Raw genomic sequence first — 15,465 nt, forward strand, 5'->3', positions numbered from 1 at the left:
CTCTCTGAACTCAGATGTCCTACACTAAAACTAAATTAATGGACACAGTCTCTTACCAGGCTTCCCATTGTTTTCCCTGAGTTTCCCAGGGCTGGAGGTTAGAAACCATTCTGTGGCACCTTACTTACAGGGCAGCTGATTTACTAGGACAACTGGTAAACCAGCACCATCAACTGCAACTCCCCAAGTCTCAACTAAGGCCTCCAGCTCAACTCAGCCATTTGGTTGGGTTCTGTAACAATAGGCTCTGTTCCCTCTTTTTCTTCTCTTCTTGAATAAAGCTTTGCTAACAAGGAGAATTTAGATCTCCCATGAATTCTAAAGCTTCTCTAATAATGCCTTGCTGTATGTTGCTCTTGTAAAAACATGTTTTAACTGAATGCGATTTTCCAAACTGTTCAATAACACCTTGTCATATGGCTCATTGCAAAAGACTCTATTATTAACACATTTCCAGAGAACTCTTCTCCTTCCTGTTGGTGCATGGTGGGGAAGTGCATGTACGAGTCCCAGCAACTCTCCCCATTATCAAGTGTACTATTTGATGCTGTCAAGTATTTCGTCACAGATGTGAAGCTCTGGCAGGACTGAGATCACGTGTACCTCCTAATGCCAAGTCCATAAACTTCCTTTTAATCTTCACATCTCCACCTCTGAAACCTGCCACCACTGCAACCCAGCATGCTAGCTTCAAACTCAAAATCCTTCTGTCTGTTCCCTGAAATTAGACTGCCTGAGAATGTATCTAGTGTATGGTTAACAGGTTAGCCACCTTTAGTAGGGAATTCCAACGTATGCCTGATGCCTGCTTCAAAAGTAGATGTCCTCATCTGAGGGACTCAATAAATAGAGCTTGGTAAAATGCAAAAGCACAATGACCACATACACACTTCCCATTAGGAAAAAAAAAAAAAAAAGTTCTATTTTAGAGTCTATTGAAGTAAATCTCTAAGAAAATACCTCTCATCTGTAACTTGGCATGATTTGGGCTTATATAATGATTTGATACTTTGATTTTTGCTTAAAATATTCAATCTTGAACACTGTGTCCCTATACAAAAACTGGAACACTGACCTCAGAGTAGATCTCTACCTCAAATTTCTTATGGGGCTATTGGGGACCTATTCCTTTAAGATTCTTAGAAAAGTTATCGTTAATTGAACATAGAAGGTCTGGGAGACATATCCTGAAAATCTGTAAAGACTTTCTGAAAAGGTCTATGAAAAATCCCCTTAAATATTTCAATTCTTAAGAAAGGGTTTAACAACCACACATTTTGTTTCATGTTTACTGTAAGACCACATTTCTTGACAGTACTCTGGAATTGATCTTTCCCCAGAGGTTCTTTTCTTATTTTTGAGAGTCTTCTTCAGGGAGAAATTAGGGAAGAGAAATATTTTATTTTTGAAGTTAGCAAATTAAGGGCCATTTTTAGTCATCCTACATTGGGCTTAAAAATGAGGTAATTTCTTCTTTAGCTCATATCTCTTTATTTTATGATATATAGTGAAAGAGATTCATTGTCACTTTCAATATTTAGCATAGAAATATCCTTAGCCAGATCAATTAATTCACTAGATACATTTTGTAAGTGACAGTTTTCCCAAACTTTCTATCACTACATATCAAAGATCTCCTATCTTCTAGCCCCAATACCATTCCATTCACCCTCCTTTAGGTCTTCACTGACTGCCACTTTGAGGCTCACTGATCCGGGTAATACCCATGTCCAGGTAACAAAATCTGTTCCTTTTGCTAAATAGCAAATCCATGTAAAACATACATTCATTTCCTTTTGCTCATGATTTTGTCTGACAATAATTTTCAGGAATGCTCAGCTCGGCAGATCCTAACTGGAGCCACCCTTGTAGTCATTGTCAAATATGGCCCAGAACTATATTGGTCATATGAAGACTCAACGGGGCTAAATGTCCAAGAAAGCTCATTCTCATGTCTGGCAGTTGAAGCCAGTTGTTAGCTGGTAGCTCAGCTTTATTGTCACCTGCGGCATGTACATATCGCTTGGCTTGCTCACACCTTGGTACCTTTCCGTAGTTGGACTTCTTTAAATGACTATTCAGGACCAAAAGTATAAATGTTCTCATGAGCAAGGTAAAAGATGTATCACCTTTTACGACCTGGTCTCAGAAATCACATAACATCAGTTCTCCTTATTCTGTAGTCAAAGTAGTTACAAACCCACCCACATTCAAAGTGAGAGAATGTATACTCATCTCTCAGTGTGAAGAGTATGTAAGAATTTTGCAGCCATTTTTTAAAACCCACCAAAGGGGCCTTGCCATCTTGCTTTCTCTTGTATCACCAGTCTTTATGCTAATAACAGATACACAGGGGATACTCCTTGAGGGTTTGCTGAAATAATGAATTTTTATAGGAAAAGAAAAGAAGTTCTGTGGTTTATGCTAACACCAGTGAAACACCATGTGAGGGCTCTACCCCTGAGATTTTCAAAAAAAGAAGACAACACTACTGGTATCTTGGGTGATTTAAGCAGTCACTTGTCTAAAAGCAAAAGGTTGACCCTTATGTTCTCTTGGCCCTATTCATTTTTTGATTTTCTAGGCATAGGGAAGATTCCTACATTATCAGAATTTTCATTTGCATTTTGAATGATAATCAACTTCCCTTACTCCAAGAATACGTGGCATTATGATAACCTGTAGCAGCCTCAAGTAACACATGGAAAAGAAGAAAACTTCTCCATCCTAAAGAACTATGGATGCTCTTCAGGTACTCAGGGAGCAACTCTGGCCACACAAATATACAGCTAAATGTTCTTTTCTGTTCCCTGTTAGTTTGGGTATATAGTAGAATGTTTCCATATATTGTGTCACAGGACACAGAGAAATCCTATGTGTGGATGAGGGGAGCTATAGGAATATTACATACCAAGACCAAATACCTAGACTCTGAGTTAGGATGCAAATTCACTTTCTATACATCACACAAAATTATAAGCAGGGCACAAGCCTTAAAAACCTTTGTTATTGTCCATCAACACCACCACCTAACAAGTTACCCCATTTACAAGTGGAAATAGCTCCTTAGAAATGTCAGACATCTTGTTTAAATCCTCTGAAACAAAACAATTTCTGTGATGCATGTCTAGTGATGCCAAGAAATCCATCTGCAAGCCAGAATTTCATCCTTTAAATACCTTGTTATGGTAGCACAAAAGAACACAATGAATTTTGTTTAGAGTGTCAGTCTGCCATCTCTGGGCCAAAAGGATTAGGTCTAAATTGCACATCATTACATAAGACTGCATGAAAATGTCTGATTATTTTGTCTTTAAATGTACTTCATGGTGTTTTATAAATAGCAAAAAAATTAATTACACTAAAAAAATCCATTCTGAGGGCCACAAGCAGTAGATCTGCCAGGCATTCCATTTTATGTTATTATTTATTCAACACACAAAGGTCAGAGGCTTTTCAAGTACACTCACTTGCTGGACATGGCAGGAGTCTGAGGAGAGGCCATAGAATGTGTTGGTTAAATCCATAGAGTTTGGTGTCAGTCAGCTTTGGTTTTAGCTTCTCTGACTAATAAATGTGACTAAGAAATTTACTTACCCTATCTGTTGCTCATTTTCTGTATCTGTAACATTGAAGATAAAAGACTCACCTCCTAGGGTTGGTTTAATGATTAAATGAGGCAACATATGTAATTTAATCACCAGTGCTTGGCACAGAGTAGATGCACCATTAACAAGTCATATAAGAGTAAACACATAATTTCAATAGGTATCGTGTGTGTGTGTGTGTGTGTGTGTGTGTGTGTGTGTGTATGAGAGAGCAGGGAAGGAGGTGGAGAGTGATGGGGGAAAGAAAGAAAGAGGGAGAGGGAGAGATATAGATGGAGAGACTACTTTGAAAGGGGCATATAAAGAACACTATTGGGGACACAGTATGGACGTGATGGTTACTTGCTAATGTTAACTTCTCCAATGAAGTTTTTAAATATTGAAGATATGGGAATGGGATAGGAATGAAATGTCAGGAAACATATGGAGATTTATGTTACTTTGAGAGTCACTAGTCTTCTGTACATATGATAAAGCAGAAAGTCAAAAACATTTCCCCCTCCTCTTCTCCCTTATATTTCCATTTCAACTATACTTCTGCACCTAACCTAGCACTTCCATGTACCCAATGTCAGAAGTCTGTCCTTTGAATAGGACTCAGCTGTCCACTAGGTAAAGTAGTTGAAAAGCCATCAGGCCATTACAGTGCCACTGCAAACTGAGAGGTATTTTCATGTTATTAATGGGAGGAGAGTCCAGTGTGATACACAAATAAAAGTAAACTTTTCTATGGAACTAGAGTTGGGGAGGGAGTGAAGGAAAGATTTTAGATGGACAAGGTCTTTTCTCCCTTTTCAGATGAATTGGTGAGGTCATTCCTATCCTCAATCTTTATATGTCAGATCATTCAGAAGAAACACATTCTGCAATAAAGTGTTGTAATCCTGCCATTATTAATTAGAATAACAATTTCCATTGCTTAAGCTTATTTCTGTGATGGTTTTGTTAAAAAAAAAATATTCAGGTTTAGCCATGTATGTTAAGAGACAGAGTATCAATGACCAATTTCTAGTTCTGTTAATGCCTTTTCAAAAATATATTTTACCTTAACACACTTCTGTTCAAAAACAACCTTCAGATAACCTTTTAAAATATTACTTATGAATCTATGCACCTCGGTAAAGTGTTTCCTGTTTTTCATTTCCCCAAGGCCGAAGTGACACAATTATTAGCTTTTGATAGAGTTAAACAGTAACTACCCATGCTTATTTTTGTGAAAGAATGGAAAACAAATATACCTTCAAGCAGTGAAACATTTGAAAAGATTCCCACACTTCAGTTCTTTCTTGTTTCTTCTTTTACCTAGAAGAACATAGAGCAATTTTTAAAAAAAATCAAATATTAAAAAAAAAACTTTTTCTCTACTTCTAGCAGTGAATATATCCTTTTTCTTTTACTAGGGAACTTCTTTAATCCTGTATGGTAGTACTTATAACTTTCCAGGTACCATTCTAGTGCTGGGCATATACCAGTACACAAAACAAGTAAAAATCCCTGCCATAATAGAGCATATAGTCTAATGGGGGCGGGGGAGGTAGAGACAGAAAATAAACAATATGAGCACAGTAATAAATAATAAAGGGAAAATTAGGCCAGGAAGAGAAAAGGGAATATCAGTGAGATTGGTCAGTGAGTGTGGTTTTAGGTAGCATGGTCAGAGAAGGACTCTTGAGAAGATGACATTTAGGAAAAGATATGAAAGAAGTATAAGACACCATGTTTTAAGGAATAGTTGGCAGACCAAGTGGAGTCACTAAAGGAATAGTAAGAAATGAGATATAAGAGGAGCCAGTCTGACAATCTATTTTTAAGGATGCTGGCTTTTATGCCATTACATTAAATGGCGTTACAAGTATGAAAGAGGATCTCATTAAAGGTATATCCACACCTCTTTGTCTTTCAAGATTCACTCCCCACCCTTCTCCATCCTTTTCTCTGGCCCCAGGAAGCTGAGCTCTCTCTACTTTTCCTCATGACCAATCACATTTCTTCCTTTGGGCCACCTTACTCCTCTTTCAGTCATCCAAATGTTCCCTGTGTCAGAGAAGCAGAGACCCACCCAACCCGTGTTTCTCTGGATGGGTAGTTGTCAGCAATGGCCTTAAACTCACCAGCTTCAGTGTGGGCAGAAGGGCAGGGGAGGGGACACACACTTACTGAAATACAGATTCCTTGACTTTACCAAAGACATTCTATTGGTATCTCTGAGAATCTCTGGCTTTGGGACCAAAGAATCTGCATGTTTAATAACTTTCTCAATGTCAGTTGTTTCTTACTGTGAGGCTTGCATATTAGAATTCTAGATTATAGAAACAGCACTCTCCTGATAGACACCCAAGCAATTTCTTTCTTTCTTTTTCTTTTTTTTAAGATTTTATTTATTTATTTGACAGACAGAGATCACAAGTAGGCAGAGAGGCAGGCAGAGAGAGGAAAGCAGGCTCCCTGCTGAGCAGAGAGTCCAGGACCCTGGGATCATGACCTGAGCTGAAGGCAGAGGCTTTAACCCACTGAGCCACCCAGGTGCCCCACCCAAGCAATTTCTTACAACCAATTTTTGCCCCTTGCTCCAAAAATGTGAAATATAATGTTTGGCTCTGTTATATTAGGACAGACTGTAATCTGCTGAAATTTTATTCCTATTTTTAGTTAATGCTTACAAAATATTTTATTTTGTAAAATATTTCATCATTAAATACCATCCATAAGAATTATTTTGCACAGTCCTCTTCAATTTGTGTCAGTGAGACTTGATGTTTTATTTGTAAACTAATAATTTGTGTTAGGATTATCTATGACTTCTACATATTTTTGTGGAGCAGTATTGAATATTTTTATTTAAATACTAATATTTCTCATGCAAATCATTTTTCAACATTATACTTGAATTAGAAATAGGGATACCCAAAAGTTACTAATAAATGCCATATATCATGCTATGTTTTTGTACTGTTCAAGCTGGTAGCACTGAACTTTGGGGACTTTCTCAGTTATTGAAGGAAATTACTCTGTGACTTAGACCATCATAGAATTTGTAATGAGGAATTCACATTTCCTGCTAGAGAATGGAGCCCTGCTTTCATATTGTATGTAATCTTCTGTGAAGAGCGACACCAGATTGATATTTTTATTGAGTATTGGTGTTACAATCTCCAGAGTTCATTTAAACAAACACTGTCCTTTTAGGTTGGTTTTTTGTGTTTTTTTTTTTTTTTTTGTCTTATTATTTATTTATTTATTTTTGCAGATTTCCTAGGCTAATTTCTCCCGTGCCAAAATTTGCTATTTTAAGGTATTGAGACAAACAAGACTGTGAGAAATAAGGAACAAGGGATGCACTGTCATGAACAGAGCCGATAAGAGTAAATACCTACCTGAGTAGCTGAATCTAATCTCTCTGAGGAAAACTGGTTCATTCGGCCTCTTACTAATTTTGAATTTTTTCCCAGCAGAGACAGAGCACAGTATTTTGATTGAGGGAGCTGCATAACAGATTTTCTTCAGGTTAGACTTGCCTTTCAAACTGGAGAGGACCAGGTGGAGTCTTTATGGCCCACTCTAACAGGACTGTGTTTACAGCAAATACTCAAAAGCATACATTTCCTCTCAAATATTAGTATTTGCAGCTTCTGGTTAAAAACACACCCAAAGGAATGCCAAATGCTGAAGAAAATGGTCCGTACATTTTAGGAATGTAAGAAGAAAGGCTTGTGAATCTTTTAATAATTGTATTGCATGTAATAAAAGGTCTTGAAAAATTCTTGCAAAATTTCTATTTCTCTATGCCTTTGGCTAAACTAAGTCAATGTATTTAATATGACTGCATTTTTCATAAAGATAAAGAAACATCCCACTTTTTAAATAAATGTGTGTTTTATTTTATTAGTGAAAGGGCATACAACAGTTCTAAATATTAGACAATATTATATAGTAAATGAGGATTGATCTATTAAAAAAGAAAAAAATGGCTTTATTTAGATGCCTCAAGAACCTTTTTATACATTACTTCAAATTTTTACATAAGAATTATATAGGATTTTTGAACTCTTAACTTTGAAAAGAAACTTGGAAATTATTTAGTTCATGAATACTAATAACAATAACAAGGATGTTAATAACATAATTAACCTTTGAGCACTTACCATCTTCTGGCCACTGTTTTAAGAAGCTTTACCTATGTAAATTTGGTAAATCCTCACCACAACCCCACAATGTAAATGTTATTAAGTTCATTTGACAGGTAAGAGAACTGAGACACAAGATGTCTAACAAATCTGCCTAAGGTCATAGAGCTAGCAAGGGGAAGAGTTAGTACTAAAGCTGAAGAAACACTTGTAAAATTATCCCAACCCATTCTGTCCATGGAAAGTGTACACAGCCATCAAGACTATGATTTGAAGGTGCCAGAAGGTCTGCCTAAAAACATCACCTTCAACTGTATACAACACTGACTCAAATTCCCATCAGCAGAGAAAGAGCTTTATTGAACGATAACAGCTGCAAAAGGATATAGTTTAAAAGAATTGCCTGTTAATGATAGCAAGATCAGGTAGACATGTTTTAAAGAGATTTGGATGATAAAAGGAGAAAAAAGAAAATAAAAGAGCTTTTGAAGTTAAACACTATAATATACATTCTTAGTCAATCCTGGCAAAGTGAAGGGGGAATAAAGACAAAATTCAAGCAATTTCGCTTTGGTTGGGCATGGAAATTACCCATCTTTAGCTACCTTCTCATTTGGGAAATATAATCATACAGACAGTTAAGCCTTTGTTACTTGTAATGGTAAAGTTCAACAGCAAAAATTCTCTGTGTATAACTTGTGTTTTCCTCACCACTTGCCTTTTTTTTTTTTTTTTTTTTTTTTAGGAGGGGAGGGGCGGAGGGCAAGGGAGAGAGAGACTCTTAAGCAGACTCCATGGCCAGTACAGAGCGCAACAGGGAGCTCAATCTCACCACCCTGAGATAATAACCTGAGTGGAAATCAAGAGTTGGACACTTAATCAACTGATCCACTTAAGCACCCAACCACTTGCTCTTTTGAACAGACATTCTTACATAGGGGTCCAATATATGGATTCCTTTTGATACATGAAATTTCCAATACATATGTAAGAATGCACAGTGCCTTAAGAATAGTGTTCAAATTCTCATAAGTTAAATAAGCCCCTTCAAAATGGTTACTGTAGCACAAAATCAATCTAGCCCAGCTGCACTTCTTATATATCACCTAAAATTTATGCCCGCTGGAGGTGGTCTTTAACAGCTAAGAGATTACAAACATACAGCTGTTTTGAATTATGCATCCTAATGAGCATCCGGGGCCTTGCTGAAGCTGGCATTTTAGAAAGTAAAATATGGTATACAAAATGAACAGGAGTAGGACAACATTACATGCCACCCCTTTGCTGGAACGAACTCTCCGGTTTTCACTATGTTTCAGCAGATGCAACTATTCAGGATTGGGGTTTTAATTAAGTAATATGCAACAAAGAAGTGAGACAGGTATGTCAATGAAAGGCCTTAGGAAAGGGTTAGGCAACTGGAATGGACAGTCAATTCATTAAAAATGCTTTTCAAAATGAACAAACTGATTTGACTTTCTTGGTGAGCTATTAGCAAGTTCTTTTGAGTTCTTAAAACATTTTCTTTACTCTGTGTTTAACAACAAATGGGGCCAATTGCTGTGAGTTAATTGAAAAGGATTGTTTTCTAGTTGCCAAGAAACGGTGCTTTCTTACATTATGCAGGCCATTATGTGCACAGATCAAGCTTCCTGATTCTTCTTTGAGGGTTTAAGAATATAGGCTGCCGTGATTTAGTTGTCCCTTGAGGAAAGGAGCACAAATCAAGAAGGCTTTCAGGGGTGTTGTTCCGTTTCAATTGACCAGGTAAGATGTGGATTTGAAAGTGCTACCTTCTTCCTAATGCTTCCCTTTTCCCTAAATCATTTAAATGCTTTTGTGTGGAGTGAATAAGTGGATCTAAAATGATGATTTTTTGATACTTGGGATAGTTTCATATAAAATTATGTTGATTTTCTTCCAGCTGAATTTCTGAGGAAAAAAAAGAGGTAAAGATTATAATAGCCAGCTGTGAGACTGGCTCTTGAGTTGGTTTCTTCTTGATTTCAGAGTAGTAAATCCACGTAAACCAAAAAGTTGTTGGTGTGTTTAGGGTTGAAGTATTAAAATCATTGCTATGGCAGCGAATATCATTATTTCTGTTCGGACAAAATATTTCAAATCTTGTTTGAGTTTGTTTCAACTGAGAAATGGGCTTTATATTTGTTAGCTTAAAAGGAAGCCTTGTTGAATTTATTTAAAACTAGGTTACTTGTTTCTTAAAACCACATATATTTTCATTATCTCTTTTCTCTTGGCATTTTCTTCACAATTTTGTCTTAAAGATGAAGATAAAATTAGAGTCCTTGTATTTAATGCTACTACTAACAGGTTTGATACAAACAAAAAAGTTACCCTTCTTCCTGAGGAAGGAAAATCACATTTCTTGATTCAAAGGCTCACCAATATAGTGCTCATAGTGGTAATAATGTGGGACAAGTGCTGGAAAAGGGTTCTAGGAATTGAATGTTTTGGGTCAAATCATCCTCCCATTCTTGAAGAACTCACACTTTCATAGAATTAAGTTGAACTCTGCAATCTCATGAACTTAAACTTAAAACTTCAGAGTTCTTGTGGACTATACATTGAAAACAAGTTCATTGGTACATTTGCAAAGTTGAGTGCTGTTATTCATCCTTTCTTTCATCTCTCTCACCGTTCTGGGTTTCCTGGGAATATATTTCCTTTAAAAAGAAGATCATCAAAATGGATACAAGTCAGGTCAAATATTTGTTGTCTCATTAAGTAAGTTTCCATTTGTTCAGAGTTTGAAGACACCGGAGTATAAATGCGACCTGTGTAATATGAACCTAGTTGATGCTGGAAAGAAATCATTGCAGCATGTCTTTACCTGGTAATATGATTTGGGTTTTCCACAAGTAAACCAATACTCTGGCAATGAAACTATTATGTGGAATAATGTCGATGAAGTGATCCTTAAATATGACATGCAATCCATCCACTTATTATTAACTTGCCAAAACGGAGTCTCCTTTCTTGAATTCCTATACATTTTTAATTAATAAAGATAAAAAGTCACAGTATTATCAGTTATCACAAATTTTCATTACACTCTATTTTTTAATTTATATAGTAGTGAAATTGAAGCAGCCCTTTAAATAAATGCATGGTTTGCAGTTAACGTATACTTGGTGTGATTTATTACCATTTTTTGGTCAGAACTGTATTTGTTTTCAGGCAAGATGTAATTAAACAATTCTGTTCTAGTTTATATTGCTTTATTGGTCTTGTCAAATAGTGTTCTGTGCCCTGAAAATATACTTTTGATATTACTGGTATCATGATGCTTAAAAATCTATACTGGTAAAGTTTTTGCTTAGTCTTTTTTGCAATTATTAAAGCAAGGTGACAAGTGAATATGTGGGATGGGTGGAGTGGAGCAAAAGTCTGACTGATAGAGTATTTGATAGGCAGATTTCTTTCCACCTCTAGCACACCATTTGTCAGTATAAGAGAGTGATTGTGATATTAATAAAGTAACAGTAAAGAAAACATTTAACAGTATAACAAAAAATCTTGACTAGATTTCTGAATGGTATTTTTTAAATTAAGCAAATATTAACTGGTGCTGATTTACTTCCCTGTGGATGAAGAGTTTTGCAAAAAAAAAAGATGTTTATCTGGGTTGGGATGGAAATCAGTCTATAAGGTTTTGTTCAATTGAATAAAATTGAGAAGACACTGAATTCAGTGGTAGTTTGTAGCTCACAGTGACTGAAACACCACAAAATGAAAGGCATTTAAAGACATTTACTGATCAGTGTCTCTAATGGCTTTGAAACTCCTAGAGTTCCCCCAAAGCATTAGGTGAATGTGTGAGGGTGGGGAGAATGGCTAGCTGAAGATATAGGGAAAATAAACTGTATTAGCAAACAGCCATACTCTTCCAGTTAGTCCCTTAGAATATAAACAGCCTGAGACTATTTGACAAAGTTCATGACAGTCAAGATACACTATATTTCCAGTATTACTCTAATGTGCAATTCAAGAAACCTAGTTAAGTATAAAATTGATTTACATATCTCATTTGTAGTGAACTCAAGAGGTTTTTGGCAGTCATTTCTTAGCATACAAGCACTTAGCATTTCTTTCATTTTCTAGAAATATTTTAGGGATCTTTATTAATCAGCTTATCAATTTTTTAACACCATTAAAAAAATTTTTTTTGAAAACTGGCATTATTTATTTCATGGTACTACTGTTAAACATCATTTCAAGAATTCCTAAGCACATTGTGCTTTTGATTACTAATTTTCCCATACACTTTGATATGAAATTTGCCTAACTTTAGAAATTCAGAACAATATATAAAGTAGTGAATTGCTTTCTTATTCTTTTCTTACCTAGAAATGGTCTCTCTATAATATTAGAAAGTTTTTTCAAAGTGGAGAAGACACATGCAAAATATTTTAGTAATTTTAATTGTCCCATTGTTTATACATAATCTGCACCAAACTTCACCTTGCTCTGATAAGGCACTAGGAATATATTTTTTTTTTTTGTCCTTAAAGTTTTTGTTAAAACTGAGATTTTTAACTCAACTTTAATGATCTGATTTTTTAACAACTCTTACAAGTTCCTTTTTTTGCTTTGAAGTATTTCTAAAACCTGAGAATGCTGCCTCTCTTTTCCTTCCTTTTGAGCCGTTCTTAATTTGGCAATATCTGAAGATATTTTTTGGTCTCTGCAACAAAGGGGGTGAGGTACTCAGCATCTGGTGGATAGAGGACAAGGATGCTGCTTAAACATCCTACAATGCACAGGACACTCCCTGTATCAAAGAAGTATGGGTTCCAAATGTCAGTAATGCTGAGATTGAGAAACCCTACTTTATAGGCCTCACCTACTGTATTGTGGCTAAATGCATGGTTACAGGTTAGAATATTTGTTTTCAGAACATCCTGAAATCCCATGTGCCTTCTTCATGTCTTTTATTTATCATCTTGGCCTATAGAATGACACCTAAGTTTTAATTGAACTTTCTGAACTCTGCCTGTGTAAAGCCTAGGAATCATGATCTGACTGGATTGCCCACTTTTCTTTTCCTTAATTATTACCAGTACCAAAATGACAATGGTCACATTATCTTTAAGCCCATGTTCTATCTACATTACTAAACAGTGCTATGTTTTTATGACTTGTAAAGTATTTCCCTCATTCCTTCTACTCATGGATAAGGAAGGATTTATTGAGGCAAGATAATAATTTCTTCTAATTGCTCTGTTCCTGGTTTTTTGTCCAAAGTCACTCTTCAGCAAATATCCATTCATTCTATAGATATTTATTGAGCAGAAAGAGTTTTATGTTGGACATTCAGGAGCGAATAAGATATAAACCCTACTTTTGTAGTGATTATGTTACAGTGTATCAGAAGATCTCAAATCCCCTTTTCCTTCAACTATCTTTGATTTTGGTCTATTCTATATTATAAAACAAAACAGCAGCAGCAGAAACAAGTGCATTATAAATGGTTGCAAAAGTTTGTTCATACTTTTTTTTTTTTTTTGCATGTAAACCCTCTGTTTCTTGGAAACTGCAAAGAACCTTTTCATTAATTTCTGAACTTCACTTTCTGGCAAAATGTCTCTATTTTTAACTTGCTTGGTGTACATTCCAGAGAACACTGCCTTTGAAGTAAATTTTGAATGAAGAAAAATAGAATATTTGATGAGTTGAAATACTGTTAATGAGAATAGTCAATCTGGCCTAAAGGGGAAAAAGACATAAAAATAAAAAGAAAGACATAAAAATAAAGATGGAAAATTGTGAGAGAAAAGAGGCCAGTCACGCCGAAGTTTATTTTATTTGCTATGCCAAGAAAAATAGTTAAAGGAAAGAGAAGAAAAGAAGAAGAAAAACAGGAGAAAAGAAAAAGAGCAGTAGCATACCTTTCTAGTGTAAGTGTGACTTGGAATAATTTTTTTCTTTTGGTGAATCCTTTAGAATTCCTTACCTGTTTTACAGTTTATTCCTTAGTGGTCATTGATGAGATTATTGGTTTCTTCTTTAGATCGAGAATGAGAAGCATAAGCGAAGCAATGTAATACAATGTTAATATTCTGATCTCAGTATTTCTTATGATTTTACTTTATAGTTTCTTTCTCACCTTAATGCTTATTTGTGCAAAGTATGTGCAAAATTATTTTCTTAGGATATGCAGGACTTAAAGTAATTATATTAATATGTGAAAGTGTGAGGAAAAGGATTTGATGCTCTTAAATTCTCAGACTTTGTAAACTTATCAGTTTTTAAGTAATCATTTATTTTATTAAGATATTTACTGGGGTGCCTGGGTGGCTCAGTCCTTAAAGTGTTTGACTCTTTATTTTGGCTCAGATCATGATTCCAGGGTCCTCAGATCCCCCCAGAGTTCAGAGGGAAGTCTGCTTGAGGATTCTTTCTCTCTCCCTCTGCTACTCCTCCTGCCCACACTCTCTCTTTCTCTCTCTCAAATAAATAAATCTTTAAAAAATTATGTTTATCAAAAGTTGTGATTTCTCTTTCCTCTTCTCTTTCACTTAAATATAAATTGAGATCTTACCCAACTAAGGAGTTATTTGTGTAAGAAATTCTGAAGAAACAATGCAGGTGTGGCTACAAAAAGTGTTTAAATTATGTAAGTGTATTTTTTGGAGTTTATTGAAAAATGAGAGAAATTCTAATACTATGGCTTATAACTGGTTTTCTAGCAATGAATTTGAAGAAAAAATTGAATTTCATCTTAAAAGTCTTAGTGGTACTGACAGATGGCAGTGAAATTGCCCTTGTTGTGTGAACAAAACAAAGAGGGAACTTTTCTTCTTTGTTCAAGGACATGCTTTGCCATCTATCAGTGGTATGAGGAAGACAATTTACTTAGTCTCCAAAAACCTAGACTGCCTCAACTGTGAACTGAATAAAAATACTTATCTCACAGTATCATTATGGAAACTAAATGAGAAAACACAGTTTAGTACTTGTCACAGAGCAACTACATAGCAGTAAGTGGTCCCCTTTATCACTTCAGTGAGTCCTAGACTATCCTAATTCATTTCATAGAAAAGATTCTAAAGGAACTTTAAATACCATCTAGCGTGCTACCCATCTGATGCTTGTTTATATAATATTCCCCTGGTCACTTGCCTATGCTTTCATAATGCTAATATAAATAAAGAGTTATTTCTGGAGCGCCTGGGTGGCTCAGTGGGTTAAAGCCTCTGCCTTCGGCTCAGGTCATGATCCCAGGGTCCTGGGATCTAGCCCTGCATTGGGCTTTCTGCTCCGCAGGGAGCCTGCTTCCCCCCCTCTCTCTCTGCCTATCAAATAAATAAATAAAATCTTAAAAAAAAAAAAAGTGTTACTTCTGACAGCAGTAAGAAGTTATAAATGTAATGTTGAAACATATGAGATTGCCACTTTTTATGTCAAACAATTAAATAGTGGCAAATTTCATATGATTCTTTATATATCTATTTCATATAAAATACAAATATAAATAATACAAAAAACTTACTTCCCAAGAAATAATTTTTTATGATAAAAGTCTGTCATAATTTGATAATGCTAGAATTTAAATACAGCTCCATTAGCTGTTAAAAATTATTAAAAAACACTATTAAAAAAATAGTATAATCAGTAAGAGCCTTGAACAGGGGTTGACAAACTAATCTGTGGGCCAAATCCACCATCCTATATGTTTTTACACATCCCTTGCAGTAAGAACTGTCTTAACA

At 35.5% G+C, this 15,465-nt stretch overlaps 1 long non-coding RNA gene across 1 annotated transcript in view; it reads left to right on the forward strand.

Annotated features, from left to right (window-relative positions):
* The first annotated feature begins 9,371 nt into the window (after nucleotides 1-9,371).
* Nucleotides 9,372-15,465, forward strand: part of LOC116597859 — a 44,738-nt gene continuing 38,644 nt past the window's right edge. Inside the window, exon 1 of the long non-coding RNA XR_004288817.1 lies at nucleotides 9,372-9,499. This is a non-coding gene — a long non-coding RNA (uncharacterized LOC116597859). The remainder of the gene's footprint in view (nucleotides 9,500-15,465) is intronic.

The sequence above is a fragment of the Mustela erminea genome, chromosome 8 (assembly GCF_009829155.1).
Source record: "Mustela erminea isolate mMusErm1 chromosome 8, mMusErm1.Pri, whole genome shotgun sequence".
NCBI classification, from domain to species: Eukaryota; Metazoa; Chordata; class Mammalia; order Carnivora; family Mustelidae; genus Mustela; species Mustela erminea.